This window comes from Molossus molossus, unplaced genomic scaffold, assembly GCF_014108415.1.
Source record: "Molossus molossus isolate mMolMol1 unplaced genomic scaffold, mMolMol1.p scaffold_m16_p_2, whole genome shotgun sequence".
Classification (NCBI taxonomy): domain Eukaryota; kingdom Metazoa; phylum Chordata; class Mammalia; order Chiroptera; family Molossidae; genus Molossus; species Molossus molossus.
The window spans coordinates 98,777,874-98,798,218 of record NW_023425355.1 but is presented as its reverse complement, the minus strand read 5'-3'; the positions used below and the strand labels follow the sequence as shown (position 1 = coordinate 98,798,218).

The window sequence follows — 20,345 nt, the reverse complement described above, 5'->3', positions numbered from 1 at the left end:
GTGGTTTATCCCTGGCACCGGTTGTTGGGTCCTGTGGGAGGCAGCCTCTCGAGGTGTCCCTTTCATGTCCATATTTTTCTCTCTCTTCTTCTGTCTCCCTCCCACTCTATCTGAACAAAAAATGGAAAAATGTCCTCTGGTGAGCTAAAAAAAAAAAAAAAGGTAGCACAGAACAGCCTTGGTAGAGATTGGGCATCTTTTTATCTTTTTTTGTTGCTCCGTTTTCATCACCTGTCAAACATTGGGGGTCTTTTCAGAAGGATCTTGCCTGCAGCATATTCACTTCATAGAACTTCGGTTCTCCAACACATCCTAAGGTGATTTGGACCAGTGGTTTGAAACTGCACTCACCCTAGCCTGCCACTGGATGGTTGATGTGGTGGGTCCTGTGGTGAGGGGCAGGGTGCATATAGAAGAATATACTGAACATGGACTAAGAGGGTCAGTGACTGACATGCTATTGGAGTTCGGAACAGGGTCCTCTGACAGTGAGTGGGGTGTATGAAGGAAGCCTGGTCTGACTGCAAGGGCCTTTCTCTCCCCAAGTCCCGCTACTACTTCTGATGCTGCTTTGGCAGGCCTCACAGAACTGAGAAAAGTCGCATATTTCTTACCAGAAAGTTTTATTTTAAACAGTAGTGTCCGCAAATAATCTGAAATCATTTATACTGACAACTTCTTTGCCAAAGAGGCATCATCTGAGTGGACATGCACTTCTTCCCTGGTATTTTCCTCCCGTGGGTCCCCTGGAGGGCCTTGGGCCCGGGCTCCAGAGAACTCCCTCCCAGTCCCAGCTCTCGGAGCCTTCCTGTTTTTTGCTAAGTTTCTTTACTGTCTGGGCCTAAAGTTTCTCAGTTTTACGGAGTCCTTGTCAAGTAGTTGGTTGAACAGGGGACTCCCTTAGGAAAGGATATGGTGAGAGAGAACCTGCTCCCAGTATAGAAACTCCTCCTTTTTTTGTATGTATTGGAATTCATTCCAGGAACCATTTATCTTACTATGACAAAGAGTTCCATATCCCCTGTCTACCTGATCTCTAGGATTCCCTCTGTGCTCAGTTCTGCAGACATGAAAGGGAGAATGGAGAGGAATGGGGTTATAAATATGAATAGACTGGGCCATTCTCCGGAGTAGCAGACACTGAAAATAAGCTTAAACTTAGGTCCCCTCACTGTGAAGTTACTATACCTGCCTTTGTGGTCATGAAAAGATCATATGAATGAGAAACCATAGAAATTGGAATCCTTTTTTTTTACTTCTTGGGTTTTCTATTAATTTTTTCCAAATAGCAAGTCATACTTTTTCCTATATTTGTTCATTTATGGTATGTGTAGATGTATTCTTTTGGCACAAACACACTTTGTCATATAAAACTGTAGGGAAATCTTTAGTCCCCCTAAAATCATGATACCACAGCGTGTGCTCTTAGCTGCTGTAACACATGTGAGGTTATTGAGTGTAAACTATGTGTCAGGATTCCCTATGTCCTTTGTATGTACTGTGGGCCATTCATCACAGAAACCTTATCTAGCAGGTTAGTCTAATTGTCTTCATTTAACATGAAAAGGGAAGTTGCTACTTAGAGAGATCACTGCTAAGAGTGTCTGTATACCATGAACCCTATGATGTCTCTGGGGAGAGTGTTCCCTGGAATCTCATTGTCAGGAACACTGGTGCTTGCCTTGAAACTTTCTATCCTCCAGTAATGACTGTCATCCATGCAAGTGGACCTGTAGAACTCTTTGCCTTGGATGCTAGAAAATTGGAGTCAACTTAGTGGTAGAAATTGGGGAGAAAAAAAATCTAGTAAAAGTGATCAAACAGGTTAATGGATCCAATCCACAGATTTCTGTCTTTTTAAGACCAGGTAGCTCTGAGATGTAGACGACTGCAGGTTGTACAGGGAAAGGTGAAAAGAGGTACATGGATAGCAAAAGGGGATGAGAAGTCCATGTACAAACAAAGGAGAACACAGGTCCATGACTGTGGTATTCCTCAGGGCTCCCTTTCCTTTAGTTGTCACAGTGTGTTATTGGAATGGCTGGGAATTGGTTCAACTTCATGCCTCTTGGGTCCTTGGTGCAGTGTCATTTTAACAGCTGTCAGAATAGTTCTTTGAAAGCTGTTTCTGTAGGCCTAGTTGATTTTTACATTTTGAGTGTTATAGGAACAAAAAAGTTATAGCAGGGAAAAGAAGTGAACATTTTAAGGAGTCAGGGCTTTAATCAAGGAAAACTGGGTCTGGTGTAAGTATTTTTCACTGTGTTCTCATAGACAAGATGAACATCTGGCCAAGATGAAGTCCTTTCATTGTCAGCTGATTGTTTGCAGAGAGGAAGTCCAGGGATGTACAAAGTTCCAGTATTGAATCAAGAAGGCCTGTGTAGGGAGCTGAAGGAGCAGTCTGTTCTCTGGTCCTCTGTCTGTGATCAGAGCTGGGATGGTCTGTCTGAACAGGACACAGCTGCAGGCCTGAGTAGATGTGAGTGGGTGGCTCAGATGAGGAGCATTCCTGTCAGGGTGAAAAGGAAAAAAAAGGCACATTTAGAACTGACTTAGGGAATTGATTACACTTATGTCCAACCTCATTCTGATTTTTTTCCTTTCTGTCTTTTTATTTCTTATTTCTCCTTTTTTCTTTTGTTAAGTATTCACCTCAAAATTAATTAAATCACCTTACATGAATTCTCGTCAATTATCGTATATATAAAAAAGATTTAAAATAAATACATGTAGCCCTGGCGGGTTTGGCTCAGCGGTTAGAGCATCGACCCTCAGACTAGAGAGACACAGGTTCAGTTCCCGCTAAGGGCATGTACCTCCCTTGCCTTTTGTCCTCAGCCCCCGTTGGGGTCCTGTGGGTAGCAACCAATCTATGTGTCTCTCTCACATCCATGTTTCTCTCTCTCTCTCTTCCTCCCTCTCTCCCTTCCACTCCATCTGACGATATCGGGGGCGTTCAGGGTGGTATGGCTATAGACCCTTCCACTCTATCTGAAGATGAATGCAGAAATGTCCTCGGGGGAGGATAAAAATAATAATAATAATAAAATAAATAGATTGATAGTAAACATGTGAAATTAATATTGAATCTTACAAATATTTCAACATTATTTTAAAATAATACGACATACATTTTACCTCTGAACTTAGCAAATTATCCAATTTAGTTATCAGTACTGGCAGGATACAGTGCAGGCCCTGGCTTATGTTCCTGGTTAAAGGAATGTGCTAATATGTGGCAACTTGTTTGATTCAGTGCAAAGCTAATTGCCTAAAATGTGGGTATAGATCTATTTTTAAAGTTTTCACAGCATTATTTTTTATTTTTCAAAAACCATGGAGGCGTAGTGGAAGATACATTTGGTTCAATACAGGCAAAATTGAATTTGAAGAAAATGCATGAATTACCAAATATCAACCATAAAAACTTCCCAATTCTGCCCTGGCCGGTTTGGCTCAGCGGTTAGCGCGTCGGCCTGCGGTCCCGAGACCCGGGTTCCGTTCCCGCGAAGAGCACTTACGTCGGTTGCAGTTTGTCCCCGGCTCTGGTTGGGTCCTGTGAGTGGCAACCACTCGATGTGTCCCTTTCACGTTGATGTTTCTCTCTCTTTCTCTCTTCCTCCCATTCTATCTGAACAAAAAATGGGAAAAAAATGCCCTCGGGTGAGGATAAAAAAAACTTCCCAATTCTGTATTGTATACACAATTATCACCGGGATGTAAAAATGAAGGTGATATGCAAATCATGTTGAAAGTGGTTGGGCGCCCTGGCCGGTTTGGCTCAGTGGTTAGAGCGTCGGCCTGCGGTCCAGAGAGACCCGGGTTCGGTTCCCGCTAAGGGCATGTACCTCGGTTGCAGTTTGTCCCCGGCCCTGGTCGGTCCTGTGGGTGGCAGCCACTCGATGTGTCCCTTTCATATCGATGTTTCTCTCTCTCTCTCTCTCTCTCTGTTCCTCTCTATCCCTCCCACTCTACCTGAACAAAAAAAAAAAAAATTGAAAATGTCCTCAGGTGAGGATAGATGAAAAAAAAAAAAAGTAAGAAAGAGGTTGGGCCATGGCTGATTACTCTTCTTTTTTTTTATAATATTTCTTTTAGTTTTTGGTACGTGCCCCTAGCGAAAAATGAACCCAGGACTCTCTGGTCCGCAGTCCGACGCTCTAACCGCTGAGCCAAACCAGCCAGGGCGGTGATTACTGTTCTTTTCTCTTTCATAATGACTACAATCAGAAGAATTTTCTTTAGAGCCTGAAGGAAAAACAATGGAGTGAACATATGAGAAATCTCAGTGGGTTTTCTAAATACCCAGGCGCACTGGACAGGAGCAAGGGAGCACTTGGCCCTCCCCATGGGGACAACCAAGTCAGGACGCTGGAGGACAGACAAGTGGATTTCCTATGTTGAATATACAATGTTAAACAAAAACAAAGCAGAAAATATAGCTCCAGTCCTTAGCAAAGTTACAGTATGCTATTTCCCTTTGAGATAGTACTCACGGGATTTTTTCTGCTTTCTCAGTTATCATATTCACTGTTTAAGACTACATAGACTACTAAGAAGAGAAATGAAGAAAAATTCTTTTTTTAAAAAAATATATACATGTTTTATCCTCAACCTAGGACCTTTTTTTTTTTTTTTTGCATTTATCTTCAGATAGAGCTGGAGGGAGAGAGAGAGAAACATCGATGTGAGAGAGACACATCGACTGGCTGCCACTCACACAACCCCAGCCCTGGCAGGGTACAAACTGCAACTGAGGTACATGCCCTTAGTGGATACCAAACCCAGGACACTCTGGTCTGCAGGCCAATGCTCTAACCTCTGAGCCAAACCGGCCAGGGCAATGAAGAAAAATTCTTCAAGTCCTTTCAAATGATTTTTAGAACAGATAATTCATGCTAAAACCCTGAGTTTAATAAAAGATGTTGACGTCACAATGCAATATGAATCTCATTCTGTGTGCAATGCCCCTTTGTGGATAGAAAGACCTCTAAAGAAATGTATCACAAATTATTAATGGTTATTGGTGGGTGATAAAACTGGTTTACATTACTTTATTATATTTTATCAGTCCTCCTGATTTCCTGCATGGAGGTGTGAATGGCTAAAGTAAATGAAAATATACTGATAAAAGCCAATGCGAAAACCATTCAGAGAATCAGAAATACAGGACACTAAGCACACAAGGCACCCAGTGTTCAGTAAGCTCTGCAAGGGAACACTTTAGCCAGAGGCAGGAACAAGCCAGCTCCTCCTTGGAAACAAAGGGCCAATTCTCCAGGAAACGACTGTAGCCATTTTTTTTGAAACAGAAAAGGAGGGGCAGAACAGTTTTTTCTGGATGCACACTGCCCCCTACTGACCAGAGAAACTCAGAGCCATTGTTCTTGGAAGACAATTCTACTTCTCTAATTTAAAATCAAAGAGATCAGTGATGGTCAAAAAAAGTAAGGATGAGCCAAAGGGACCCGATAAAACAATTCAGGCACCACCTCTTCCTTACTCCCGCCCTAGGAACCAAAGCAACAGTGACAGAAGCCTCAGGTCTCAGAAGCCACCAGAAAGGACTCAGAGATGCATTTCCTTTGCAGGCCTCTAGACCTGCACTAGGGCCAAAAGTGAGGGCGGTGCTAGTGCCCAGCTCCACGCAGCTAGATGGTCCCCCTGAGACCTTGTTGCACACTGTCAGCTGAAGTCAGGGCTTATGATGTCCAGGTCCTATGGCCCCACTGCCATAGTCGCCCCACTAATGGGGTGTGTACCAATTCCCTGGTGACCCTAGCCTATGAACACGATGGTGCCTTCACACAATCACCTACCTCCTCTCAGCCTTCATTCTTGTGAAACCTCCTGATAATATTAGTGCCCATGAACCTGACTCGGTCAACCCTGGAGTCTCTCTGACCTCAGTGTTGTTCTCTCCTCATCAAGTGAGCATCACCTACCTCACCATCGTGCCTTGAACCAAAGGAAACCACATGACGCTCCATGGTGTCCGCTTGTACATTCCCCTCTGTCAGCACCTCAACACTGTACAAAGGTCAGCCAGCTCCCTCCTAGTCTCTCTGCTTAAACAACCTTCAAACTTTAGGAGCCTCCAAAGTGGACCCCACAGCCTTCCTCATCTTCCAGCAGTCCCTGCCAAGCAGTCTATCAAGGGCTATAAATTACCCTTAGGGTTTTTTGCTTTTTGGTTTATGGTTTTTTTGTTGTTGTTAATGCTCACCCGAGGATATCTTCCCCTGATATTTAGAGAGAGTGGAATGGAAACAGGAGTGAGGAACACACACACAGACAAAGACACAGAGACATCTACTAGTCGCCTGCAGCAAGTCCCAACCTGAGCCGTGATGGAACCTACAACCCACGTATGTGCCCTTGACCAGAATCAAACCCAAGACCCTTCAGTCCACAGGACTGACGCTCTAAATGCTGAGCCACACTGGCCAGGGCTAGATTACCCCTTTCTTACTGCTTTCTCCCCTCTCCTGTTCTGCCCCAATAAGGGACACAACCCAGCCTGTATGTGAGGACCTGAGCATTGATGACAAAACTTTGTAACCTACAGAATGATCTTAAATTCGCGACAGGAGAGCATTGCTCCTCACTGTCACCCTCATCCTCCCTACACCACTGCCTTACTCACTAGCAACCCTCTTGCATTCCAGTGAGAAGACAGGAGCAATGAGGGGTGACTTCTCAGAGCTCCCCAAACCCAATCCACCTGGTTTTGCCCTGACATCTCTGCTGCTCCTGGGCGTATCTGCTCCTGACTGCAGCCAGCCCCGCCTGTGCTCAGGGTCCCCTGTGTCCCCACCTGCTCGGGGACTTTGCTCCTGCACTTATCATCACTCCTCTGTCCTGAACTGTCACTGAGGAGGAACAGAGAGGTAACCAAAAGGGACTGCTACTGTAATCTACACATTCATGAAGCTTGGCTTCCAAGGAATTAAGACACCGGCATTAGTAGCAGAGGGCTGACTGATTTTCAGTATGTTCTTTACTGTGACCAAAACACGAGATAACACCCCGAGCTGCAGGTACCAGAAATTCCTAAGGTCCTGATGACTGTTGAATAGATGACACGGGGTTGGAGGTTGGCATGAACCTCAGAGGAGATGCTTTAAGTTGAGGAGGGAGGAGCGGGGATTCTAAGCAGCACTGGGACTGCAGGCAGACCCGCCCTCACTGCTGCGCCCATTCTTACCCTGTAACCACAGAGCTGTGGGTGAGGAGACACTACATCTTCCTAGTAAAAAGCCTCAATCGGTCGTGTCGGGGGTAACAAGATTGAGTTAACACAGAAAGCGGGGAAAGCTTGGGCAGCTGTGGCCAAAGTGGTATAAGAGGGAAATGAGTCACACTGGAGGACCACACTGCAGTCCTGTGCTGAGGGTGCTGGATGCAGGGGGCTCGCTGTGGGGTGATGGCAGGAGCTGGAGACGGGGGCATTTGAAGACTCTCAAGATTCAGACAAAATGTCCTCTGCAAAGACATTTCTTGTTTCAGGACCGTAGAAGCCCAGGAAGGTATGAGAAGCTACAAGAGATTTGTCTTCTCTGTCCTAGACTTGGATACATGTAAAGCATCTCCAAATCTAAGCCCTGTGGATGAGATTGCCCTCGATCACTCATATCTGGTGATGATGAGAATGTGCTTTAGGAAACCTCAGATAATCAACAGGGGCCAGGCCATGGAGCAATAGAAAAGAACCCCCTCTTGAATATAGCCCCTGCAGAGGTGGGGTATCCATCTAGCCCCAGATCACCAAACAGGCAGGGTGGGTTGTCAGAACTGCAAGGAGAAACCTGAGTGGACTTTTCAAGTATTATACCCGAGGGCCACAGAGCTCAGGTCACCATGAAACAGCTGGGGGCATATGCTCTCGGTGAAGGAGCAGGGTCCATCCACAGGAGATTTCTGCCATTGCCACCTGGCCACAGCCGGGCACTGTATGAACTTGGGGTCTTTGTGCAGGAATCCCTGTCTGTCTAAAGCTCCGTAACCTGTTTTGGAGGTCAGGGAGGGTAGGGTCAGAGCTGAGACAGCAACAGATGAGGAAAGGGGATGATGTGGGACATGACTGTGGAAATAGTAGAACGAAGCCCTTCCTACAATTTGACCCCTTTAGGTCAGCAGGGTGAGACAACAGGACCCTGGTGGCTTCTTTAGCACTAGTCCCTGGTTTACACTTGTTTGACACTAGGGCCTAAGAGGACTTCAGTCTCCTTAAGACGAAGGGGATAGAGGGTACGACTTTCTGAGTAAAAGACCCATACAAGGCAATGGGGATGTAGATTTTTCTAAGTCACATAGTTTGTGTAAAGTAGGCCTGTGACGCCTGACCCTGTTTCTGACATGTAATTGTGGTTTTTGTTTTTTTGTGTTTTTTTTTTTATCCTCACCCGAGGACATTTTTCCATTTTTTGTTCAGGTAGAGTGGGAGGGAGAGAGAGGAAGAGAGAGAGAGAGAGAGAGAGAGAGAAACATCGATGTGAAAGGGACACATCGAGTGGCTGCCACCCGCACGACCAACCAGGGCCAGGGACAAACTGCAACCGAGGTACGTGCCCTTAGCGGGAACCGAACCCCGGTCTCTGTGGACCGCAGGCCGACGCTCTAACCGCTGAGCCAAACCGGCCAGGGCTGTAATTGTGGTTTTGCATTATTCTGTGGGCTCTTCCCTGGGGACAACACATTCAAGGGACCAGGCGAACCACACTTGCCCAAAAGACGAGACCTGAGACCTGCCCGTCACGAGGAGGGTTTGATCGCTGCTCCCCCTGGACAAAAGGCAATGCCTGTGCTCAGGGCCCCGATGTGTGGGAGACAAGGGCAGGTCCCCCTTGAATAATAGATTCTCTGAGGACACAGTGGCCTTTGCAAGAGATCTTGGGAAATACGCCTGGTGTGTCAGCCAGAACTGGGTTTCTCACCCCGGCTTCTCAACTCTATGGAGGACAAGGGCATGATTCACCTTTGAAAGAAATAAGAAGGAAAACACCATCTTCTCCTTTTAAAAATATTGACATTCTGTATCTCTCCCCAGGCTTCCTTTACTGTCTCTGGAAACACTTATCTGAAGCTTCAAGTCCTGCTTGAAGCGAAGGCCTGTGTCCTTAAAGGAGGAGCCTGGCATCGCCTGTGGAGACAAGGACAGCCCTGAGGGACCCTGCTCACCTCAGCGACAACCCTCATCAGCTCCTGCACCCCGTGAGTCTGGCTGCGCCTCTCCTCTTTCTGTGATGTTGTGGGGGTCTGCTGATGGCATGCTAGACGTTCTCCTGGGTCACAGAGAGGGGGAGGCCAGGACCCCAAGGCCTCCTCTCCCAGGGACAGATGGGAAGGTGGGCACAGGGGGACCTGTGGGGATGGTGTGCTGACATCCCAGGTTCACTGCTGCTCCCCAGGCTGCAGCGCACTTTGGTTTCTTCATTCTGCCTGATGGCGCTGATCTCCCTGGGCAGTGCCCGCCCTCTGAACTGGAATGAAGGGGAGGAAAGGAACTCTGAGTTTGCTTCTGATCTGCTAAGTGTGCTGAGATGCAAACAGGAGTGGTCGATGTGTACAAATATTCGGTGACATTCAGTGAAAATGCTCACCCTCAGATTCCTTCCCCACAGCCCCACTTCCTTCCACATTGGGGAAGGGCCTTGCATGTGTGGTTTGTGAGTCCGTGAGGACAGGGGTCTTTGACACACCTCTGCAGCTCACTTTGCCTTGTGTGGTCTTCATGGAAATGGTGACCCTTGTCCCCCCCATCCAACAGAGGAAGCTCCCTCCTGGATGATGCTGGGGAAACTGCATTTCTGACTCTCTCCTCTTGGTTGAGAACTGGGGCTCCATTGCTGACTCAGTTTCACATAACTATGCTGACCTTTCTTGAATCTGTGTGGCATCCATACCACCCTGGACAGGAGTGCCCACTGCACAGCCTCAGTCATAGGGTCATTTCACCCTTGCCTCTTTAGGCTTCCCTCAGGAACCCCCGGCTTGGGTCAGCCACTTTCTACATCCTCCTTCAAGGACTGCAGTTCCCTGGGGTCTCACCTACAGCACAGAAGGAACCAAGATTCGGTCCAGAAAGCTATGTTCCTAAACTCCAGAGGCCCTCTGCGCAAAGAGACCGCTGGATCACTGTACAGTGTCCTCCTGTATGTCCCTCGAGTGAATGAGGTGTTACACTTTTACCTGGAGCTCCTCCTCCCTCCTTCACTCACCACCCTTCTCTGGGGTGTCTGATCCCTGCCTGCCATTGTGTCTGTCGATCGTTCCCCTGTAACTGAACCTGATGCTCTTTTCTGTGGCTTCTCTTACCTGCAGATGCAGGATGTCACACACTCTACCCATGTACACAGGGCAGACAGTGCAGTGTGTACTTGTCGAGAACAACAGGAGAATATATTGGCACTAAACCCTTCCTTCTTTCCAAAATAGATAAGAAATAGGGTGGTAGAGAATGGACTGAGTAAATGTGCCTGAGAGGGCAGAGCGGCTATCTAAGGTGAGTGTAGAAAAGTGATTGTGGGCTCAGAAAATGGGGACATTAATCGTGGCCCTCAGTAGACCAGTTGCAGTGCAGTGATAGGCGCTAAGGCCATTACTGAAGGGGACTGAGGAGCAAATGGTCTCAGGAGAAGTTGAAGCACTTTACCTCAAAAAATCATCCATTAATGTGCCAGTAGGTGCAGAATGACATGTGGGAAAGGGGGTTGGGTTTCCCCCATTAGTTGTGAGATGGTCCCATGTACAAACAGCAGGTGATATTTCAGGAGATGGTTACGTGCAGGAGGAAAGTCCCTGAGCAGGTGGAAGGCACGGGCTCCTGAGCACAGGTGAGGGCTGGCTGCAGTGAGGAGCAGGAATCTCAGGGACAGCAGAGAATGCCAGGTTTGCAGCCCTACCTCACTGCTTCTGTGTTCTGCAGCAATCACGAAGGGAGGTCATTGGAATGGAAGAGGGATTGCTAGTAAGTAAGGCAGTGGTGTTGGTAGAATGAGGGTGAAAGCGACAACCCATGCTCTTCTAGTTATGGATTTAACAAAATTAAGTAAGAATTAAACTGTTGTCTTCAGTGCTCATGTGCTCAGATACAGGTTGGGATGTGTGCCTGCTTGGGCACAGCAGGAGTGTGGAGGGGGTGGAAAGGAGCAAGGATGTGTGTTAGAGGGGAGTTTATAGCCCTGGTAAGCTGGGTAAGGACAAGGCTGATGGAAGGTGTGGAAGGCTGTGGGGGCCACACCAAGGACCCCTGGGAGCTGAAGGGTGTCTGAACAGAGGCATTAGGGGAAGGAAGCTGGAGGAACAGGGCATGGTTTGAGGCGATGAGACAGGAGAATGCTAGAAATGGATATCATGGAGGGCTCGGGGCTCCCTGATGCCCAAACATGACCCTGGACAGTGGATGCAGGATGGGGCGGAAGTAAAGAACCTACCTGAGGAAGTGCAGCCTCCTTGTTGCCCGTCAGGCTCCTGGGGCCAGGGTCACCTGAAAGGTTCCAAGGAGTGACCAGCAAGGGAGAACATTGCTCAGGACAGACTTATTCAAGACTGGAGAGGGGCCGGGAGGTGGATGAACAGGGGACGGGTACTGATGACAGCTGGGGCGCTGGGGCGCCGGGCTCAGCAGGATGACAGAACCTGCACAGCACAGGTCCTGTCCTGCAGCTGACACTTTGCAGCAGGACCCTGGACAAACCCTCCTGTAGACACTCTCAGGGGACTGGCAGAAACCTCACTGGCCACCAGCGCGCATGCTCACAATGCTCCTTTGGGAGCCACACCGGCCCCTGGTGGCCATTGTGCTGTGGCCTGGACTGGGGCCCCTGTGGCTCTGATTCCGAGGCCGCGCTAGGGACGTGGCCTTGCTGGGCCCTTTTGGCACATTCTTTTCCATTTATTCATACTGCTCAGCATCACTTGTGACTCCACCAGCAACAGGATCTCTTACTTACCTCCCAGTGCCAGCGCTGAAAACGGATTTTTCTTTCGAGTCGCGAGCCTCGCTTTCTCTGGCCGGCAGGGGGCAGTGGTGCCTCGTGCACGCGCCCGCCCGCCACTCCCCCGCCCTTCCTGCTTCAAAAAACTTCCTGGGGCCTCTGACAGTGGCCTTAGGTGTGTGCTGGGTCTGAACTGGCTCAGCAGCCACCTTGACCGACAGGCTCCTTCAGGGGCTTCAGCAGTAAAACTTGGCTTTTAGACGCAGAAACACTGTGCTTTGCAAATCGCCTTTTCCTGGAAGCGCCTGCCGACATTGCGCAGGGACATTTATTTCTTTTTCTCTGCATGGGATTGTCATTGGCTTTCCCGAACTCATTTTCGGTTCTTTGGGCCTTTATGAATATATACTTCACTGATGGCAGTCACGCAAACCGCACTGTTGAAATTTAGGGACATGTGAAATACAATGAAGTAACCCAAACCACAGTCCCTTCCCCCAATATTGACTATTAATATTTTGTGATTTTTTTAGAGATTGTTTTTCTCTCAAAGACGACTCATTTTGTGTGTGTGTGTTAGTATATATATATATATTCAATTTCTTTTCATTATTCATCTTGGAGAGAGAAGGGAGAGGGAGCGATATAGAAACATTGATGAGAGAGAACATGGATTGATTACCTCCTTGCCATCCACTGGGGTTTTGGCCCATAAACTGGGCATGTGTCCTGACCAGAGACTCCAACCTCTTCGTGACTTGGTCCATGCTGAACCACTGTGCCACACTGACAGGGCTTAGGGTTCCTTTTTGAATCATGACTTCAACGTCTTATTTTCAAACTCAGGTATACATTTCTGAAAGTCATTTTATGCTTTTAGCTATTCTTCTGAGAAATAATGGAGACATATTGCAAACTGTTAAGAGTTTCCTTAAATGTGAAGTGGAAGATGCAGTGACCTGTGTTCCCGAGACAGCAGCACAGGCCAGGCCGTGAGGGCAGGAGCTGCAGTGATGTCTGCTGCTCTCTACCCTCAGCGCCAGGAGGAAGGCCCAGCACTTAGGGGGTGCCCAGGAAATATGTGAAATGTTTTCACCATTTACTTTTCCGGTCTGTTTTATATATGAATATTTATACAAAATATATATAATTTGTCTTTTCCTAATCCTGGATTATAATATAGTTTTCTACATTTTGTTTGTTTTTCAGTTTAGACGTTTGCAAGTCAGCGTTTCTCTGTCATTGGAATGTCTTGCAGTCATATTTTCTGACCTCACCCAGGACAGTTAATTAACTGAAGGCCATTTAGCTTGTAGGTGACAGAGTCAGGACAGAGCACCAGTCTTTCAATATCGAGACTTTCCGTCATTCCATAAAAATTTTAATAGGACTTAAGTGAACAAGGAGCAGAGAATGGCCTTCATAGAGACGGTGCATCTTTTATTGTTGCTCTCCATTTTCTTCACCTGTCAGTACTTTGGGAATCTTTCCAGAAGAAACTTGCCTGTAGCATATTCACTTCATAGAAATTTAATTCTGCAAGTGATTTGGTCCAGTGGTTAAAAACTGCAGTCACCTGCCTGCCAGCTCGGATGATTGATGTAGGTCTTATAATGAGGGGCAGGGTGCATAAAGAATACACCGAACATGCACTAAGAAGGTTAGTGACCATTGTGCTATTGGAGTTGGGAACAGGGTCCTCTGACAGTGAGTGGGGGTGTATGAAGGAAGCCTGGTTTGACTGCAGGGCCTTTCTCTTCCTAAGTCCCACAAATCCTTCTGACGCTTCTTTGGCAGGCCTCAGATTAACTGATAAAAGTCCCATACTTCTCACCAAAAAGTTTCATTTTAGAGAGTAGTGTCTGCAAATAATCTGAACTCATTTATATTGACAACTTCTTTACCATAGAGGCATCCTTTGATTGGACATGCAGTTCTTCCCTGGTATTTTCCTCCTGGAGGGCCTTGGGCCCAGTCTCCAGAGAACTCCCTCCCTGTTCCAGCCCTACCAGGCTTCCCTTTTTTGCTCTCTACGTTTCTTTGCTTTCCAGGCCTGCTGTTTTCTCACGTTGAAGATGAAGAAGTCCTGCTAACTTGTTGGTTGAACAGGGGGCTCATTTAGGAAAGGGTGTGGTAAGAGAGACCCTGCTCCCAGCAGAGAAACTCCTCCTCTTGTTTGTTTGCATTGGAATTCATTTCAGCAAACATTTATTTTACTTTGACAGAGAGTTCCATATCCCCTGTCTACATGATCTCTAAGATGTCCTCTGTGCTCAGTTCTGCAGACATGAAAGGGAGAATGGAGAGGAATGGGATTATAAAAATGAATAGACTGGGCCATCCTCAGGAGTAGCAGACAGTAAAAATAAGCTCTAAGCTTAGGTGCCCATAGCTATGAAGTTACTATACCCGCCCTTGTGGTAATGAAAACATTACTTGAAAGAGAAACATGTATCTTTTTTAAAGCCAATGTATTTTTGCTCCCTTGTTCAAAAGACTAGATTATGCCCTGAGTTATATAAATGACTGGACGGCAGCATCCCTGAAAACAAAACTCTAGAAATTTGAGTCATTTTTTTAGCTTCCTGAGTTTTTCACGAAATATATTTTCCAAATGGCAAGTCATACTTTGTCCTATTTTGGTTAACTAATAGCATATTTGGTTGTATTATTTTGGTACAGAATCCCTTTGTAATCTAAGGATGTAGGGAAATTCTTTAGTCCCTTAAAATTTTCATTCCCCAACTTGTGGTCTTAGCTGCTGGAGACTCATGTGGCTGAGATGTATTCAGTATGAACTGTGTCAGGCACTCCACTGACTCCTTTGCATGCAGTGTGGTGCCAACCCTCACAGATACCTTATCTATAGGTTAGTAGAATTATCTCATTTAACAAATGACAAGGGAAATTGCTACTTAGAGAGATCACTGTTATAGGTGTTTTTATGACATGAACCCTATGATGTTTCTGGGGAGAAGTTTCCCTGGAATCTCATTGTCAGGAACACTGGTGCTTGTCTTGAAATGTTTGTATCCACCAGTAGTGACTGTAATTCGTGCAAATGGACCTGTAGAACCCTTTCTTTGCATGCTGGAAAATTTGGGTGAAAATAGTGGTGGAACATGAGAAAAATCTAGTAACAGCGACTCAGATAGAGGTTACTGGCTTCATTCAGCTGATGTTTCTCTCCTTAAGACCAGATAACTCTGAGCTATAGCCAACTTGATGTTGTACAGGGAACGGAGAAGACAGGGCCATGACTGTGGTATTCCTCAGGGTTCCGTTTCCTTTAGCTGTCACAGTGTGTCGTTGGATTGCCTGGGAATTGATTCAGCTTCATGCCTCTTGGGTCCTTGAATCAGTCGCATTCCAGCAGCCGTCAGAGGAGTTCTTTCAAAGCTGTTTCTGTAGGCCTTGTTGATTTTTACATTTTGAGGATAATAGGAATTAACCAAGAAGGTACACAATGGAAAACAAGTAGGAAAAAATGTATAAGATAGGGCTTAAAGCAAGGAAAACTAGGGTCTGCTGTAAGTATTTTTCACTATATCCTCTTAGACAAGGTGAACCTTCTGGCCAAGATAAAGTCCTTTCATTATTAGCTGATTCTTTTCAGACAGGAAAGCCCAGGGATGTACAAACTTCGGAAATTGAGTCAAGAAGGTCTGTGCAGGGAGCTGAAGGAGCAGTCTGTTCTCTGGTCTTCTGTCTGTGATCAGAGCTGGGATGGTCTGTCTGAACAGGACACAGCTGCAGGCCTGAGTAGATGTGAGTGGGTGGCTCAGGTGAGGAGCATTCCTGTCAGAGTGAAAACAAAAAAGGCACATTAGTTATGTATTTGGTGAATGAATTTTACTTCTGTCTAGCATCATTCCCCCCCTCTTTTTTTTGTTTTTCTAGTTGTTATTTCTTTTTTCTTATTTTCTTAACTACTAATTTAAACTAATTTAAATGTTTAATTTAAACATTTATTAAATCTCTTAATAGGAGTTCTCATCAATTATTTTACATAAGGAAAATACACAATGAATATATAGGTATTAAATATATGAAAGGATATTGAATCTCACAAATACTAAGAATTATTTTTAAACAATAAAACATATATTTCACTTCTGAACATAGCAAATTATCAGAGTGAATCCTCAGTATTCACAGGATACAACAGAGCAGGCCCTGGCTTTGTTCCTGGTTAAAGGAATGTGGCCAGGTAGGTGAACTTGTAAAATTCTGTGCAAGGCAAATTGCCTAAAATCTGAGCATAGATTTCTTCAAAAAGTTTGTCATGCCATTACTTTTTTTTTTTTATCCTCACCCGAGGACATTTTTCCATTTTTTGTTCAGGTAGAGTGGGAGGGAGAGAGAGGAACAGAGAAAGAGAGAAACATCGACCTGAAAGGGACACATCAAGTGGCTGCCACCCGCACAACCCAACCAGGGCCGGGGACAAACTGCAACCGAGGTACGTGCCCTTAGCGGGAACCGAACCCGGGTCTCTCAGGACCGCAGGCCGATGCTCTAACCGCTGAGCCAAGCCGGCCAGGGCATTAAACACAGAGCTTTTTTTTTTTTTTTTTTTTTTTTTGTACATGCTCCTAGGGGGAACTGAACCTGGGACTCTCTGGTCCACAGGCTGACACTCCAACCACTGAGCCAAACCAGCTGGGGCATTACTTTTTATATTTCAAAAATCATGTGGGAGTAGCAGAAAATACATTTGGTTCAGTACAGACTAGGTTGAATTTGAAAAAAATGTATGAATTACCTAATGTCAAGTCTAAAAACTTCCCAATTCTATATTGTATACAGAACTATCACAAGGATGTAAAAATGAAGGTGGTCTGCAAATCATGTTGAAAGTGTCTGGGCCATGGGTGATTACTCTTGTTTTCCTTTGGGGTTTCTGTCTTCCCAAATGACTACAATCAGAAGAATTTCCTGTATACCCTGAGGGAAAAATAATGAAGCAAATATATGAATAATCTCAGCAGGTTTTGTGAATTCCCAGGCCCGCTGGACAGGAGCAAGGAAGCAGCTGGCCCTCCCCATGGGGGCAGCCAAGTCAGGATGCTGGAGGACAGACAAGACAAGTGGATTTCCTATGCTGAAAATACAGTGTTAAGCAAAAACAAACAAAAAATTCCAGCTCCTGTCCTTAGCAAAGTTACAGTATTGTATTTCTCGTTGAGATAAGAGTCACACATTACTTCTGGTTTCTCTATGAGTCATCAAATATCAAATTTTCACTGTTTAAGATTAAATAGACAAATAAGAACAGAAATGAGTAAAAATTCGTCAAGTCCTTACAAATGATTTTTAGAACAGATAACTCATGCTAAAAACCTGAGTTTAATAAAAGATGTTGCCCTGGCCGGTTTCCCAGTGGTTAGAGCATCAGCCTGTGGTCCAGAGAGACCCAGGTTCTGTTCCCACTAAGGGCATGTACCTCAGTTGCGGTTTGTCCCTGGCCCTGGTTGGGTCCTCGGGAGGCAGCCTCTCCATGTGTCCCTTTCATATTGAGGTCTCTCTCTCTCTGTTTCCCTCCCACTCTAGCTGAACAAAAACAGGAAAAATGTCTTCGGGTGAGGATAAAGAAAATAAATAAATAAATAAAATAAAAGAGGTTGAAGTCACAATGCAATATGAACCTCATTCTGTGTGCAATGCACTTTTATGGATGGGAAGACCTCTAAAGAAATGTATCACAAATTATGACTGGTCTTTGGTGCATGATAAAACTGGTTTAGGTTACCTTACTATAATTTATCAGTCCTTCAGCTTTCCTACATGGAGGCCTGAGCGGCTCAGGTAACTGAAAAATCTACTGATTAAAGCCAATGGGAAGCCCATTGTGAGAACCAGAAATACATGTTGCTAAGTACACAAGGCACCCAGTTTTCTGTAAGCTCTGCAGTGGAACAGTTTACCCCAGGAAGAAGCCAGCAGCTCCCTTGCAGAAACAATGGGCCAATTCTTCCCCAAATGGGTTTTTTTCAAACAGGAAAGGAGGGGAAGAAAATATTTTGTGGATCCACACTGCCCCCTGCTGATCAGAGAAACTCAGACCCATTATCCTTTACAGAAAATTCTACTTTTCTTTTTTTTTTCGTTAATCCTCACCAGATGATATTCTTTCTATTATTTGTTCAGATAGAGTGGGAAGGAGAGAGAGGGAGAGAGAGAAAGAGAAATATCGATATGAAAGTGACACATCTAGTGGCTGCCACGTGCATGACCCAACCAGGGCCCAGAACAAACTGAAACCTAGGTATGTGCCCTTAGTGGGAACCGAACCCTGGTCTCTTTGGACCGCAGGCGCAGGCCCATGCTCTAACCACTGTGCCAAACCGGCCAGGGCGAAAATTCTACTTTTCTAATGAATTTCCAAAAAACACGACAGACTATTTCTTAGGACACCATAACGAATGGCGGTGGTGCTCAAAAAAAAGCAAGGGTGATGGATGGTTTGGCTCAGTGCTTAGAACCTGGGCCCCTGGACCAATGAGTCACGGGTTCGATTTTCATCAAGGGCACTTACCCGGGTGTCTTACCTGGGTTTCGCTCTGTCCCAGGCCCTAGTCGGACCTGCCTGCATGACACAGCCAGTCAGGGTGGCTCTATCACATCGATGTTTTTCTCGGTCTCTCTCTCCCTAACTCCCACACTATCGAATGATAAATAGAAAGAAATAATAATAATAAAGAAAAAATATTTTTTAAAAAACAGCAAGGATGAGCCCAAGAGACCCCTAGCAAAACAACTCAGGCACCACCTCTTCCTCAGTCCCGCTTCCATACCAGAGCAGCAGTGGCCGAAGGCTCAGGTCTCAGAAGTCACCAGAAAGGACTCAGAGATGCATTTCCTTTGCAGGCCTCTAGACCTGCACTAGGGCCAAAAGTGAGGGCGGTGCTAGTGCCCAGCTCCACGCAGCTAGATGGTCCCCCTGAGACCTTGTTGCACACTGTCAGCTGAAGTCAGGGATATGATGTCCAGGTCCTTTGGCCCCACTGCCATAGTCGCCCCACTTATGGGGTGTGTACCAATTCCCTGGTGACCCTAGCCTATGAACACGATGGTGCCTTGACACAATCACCTACCTCCTCTCAGCCTTCATTCTTGTGAAACCTCCTGGTAATATCAATACCCATGAGCCTCAGAAGGTCAACCCTGGAGTCTCTCTGACCTCAGTGTTGTTCTCTCCTGATCACCTGAGCATCACCTACCTCACCATCCTGCCTTGAACCAAAGGAAACCACCTGACCCTCCGTGGTGTCCACTTGTACATTCCCCTCTGTCAGCACCTCAACACTGTACAAAAGTCAACCAGCTCCCTCCTTCTAGTCTCTCTGCTTAAACAACCTTCAAATTTTGGGGTCTCCAATGTGGACCCCACAGCCTTCCTCATCTTCCCGCAGTCCCTGCCTTATCCAGTCTATCAAGGACTATAAATTAACCCTTAGGTTATTTTACTTGTTGGTTTGTAATTTTTTTGTGCTTGCAAATCCTCATCCCAGGATATCTTCCCCTGATATTTAGAGAGAGTGGAGGGGATGGAGTGGAGAGAAACACACAGAGAAAGAGAAAGAGAGAGACATCCACAAGGTGCCTCCAAAATGTCCAAACCTGGCCCGTGATCTACCTGCAACCCACGTATGTGCCCTTGACCAGAACTGAACCCAAGACCCTTCAGTCCACAGGATTGACGCTCTAAATGCTGAGCCACACTGGCCAGGGCTAGACTACCCCTTTCTTACTGCTTTCTCCCCTCTCCTGTTCTGCCCCAATAAGGGACTCAACCCAGCCTGTATGTGAGGACCTGAGCATTGATAACAAAAAATTTTAACCTACTGAATGGTCTTAAATTCACGACAGGAGAGCATTGCTCCTCACTGTCACCCTCATCCTACCTACACCACTGCCTTACTCACTAGCAACCCTCTTCCATTCCAGTGGGAAGACAGGAGCAATGAGGGGTGACTTCTCAGAGCTCCCCAAACCCAATCCACCTGGTTTTGCCCTGACATCTCTGCTGCTCCTGGGCGTATCTGCTCCTGACTGCAGCCAGCCCCGCCTGTGCTCAGGGTCCCATGGGTCCCCACCTGCTCGGGGACTTTGCTCCTGCACTTATCATCACTCCTCTGTCCTGAACTGTCACTGAGGAGGAACAGAGAGGTAACCAAAAGGGACTGCTACTGTAATCTATGTTAGAAATTTAGCGAAGGGAAAACGAACCAGAGAGGCCAACAAATTAGATAAAAACAGGTTCAGGTTTATTGGGTACACTCCGGGCGGGTTCACAGACTCCGGGGGTTGAGTCCTAGAAGCCCTGCTCATTGTAGGGGCTTGTGTCTTTTATATCTGCCTATTGTAGCTGGAATTTGTCCCTTAGGGTTTGGCCCTGCG

The 20,345-nt window shown here is 46.2% G+C and overlaps 1 long non-coding RNA gene across 4 annotated transcripts in view; it reads left to right on the top strand.

Annotated features, from left to right (window-relative positions):
- Positions 1 to 20,048, top strand: part of LOC118635943 — a 44,023-nt gene extending 23,975 nt beyond the window's left edge. The window contains exons 10-13 of one of the 4 annotated variants that reach the window (XR_004960613.1): positions 6,257 to 6,371; positions 6,672 to 6,893; positions 9,053 to 9,216; positions 19,893 to 20,048. This is a non-coding gene — a long non-coding RNA (uncharacterized LOC118635943). Of the gene's footprint in view, positions 1 to 5,934; positions 5,950 to 6,256; positions 6,372 to 6,671; positions 6,894 to 9,052; positions 9,217 to 19,892 lie in introns of those variants that run through there. The other 3 variants (XR_004960611.1, XR_004960612.1, XR_004960616.1) reach the window with 3 other exon arrangements.
- The last annotated feature ends 297 nt before the right edge of the window (positions 20,049 to 20,345 follow it).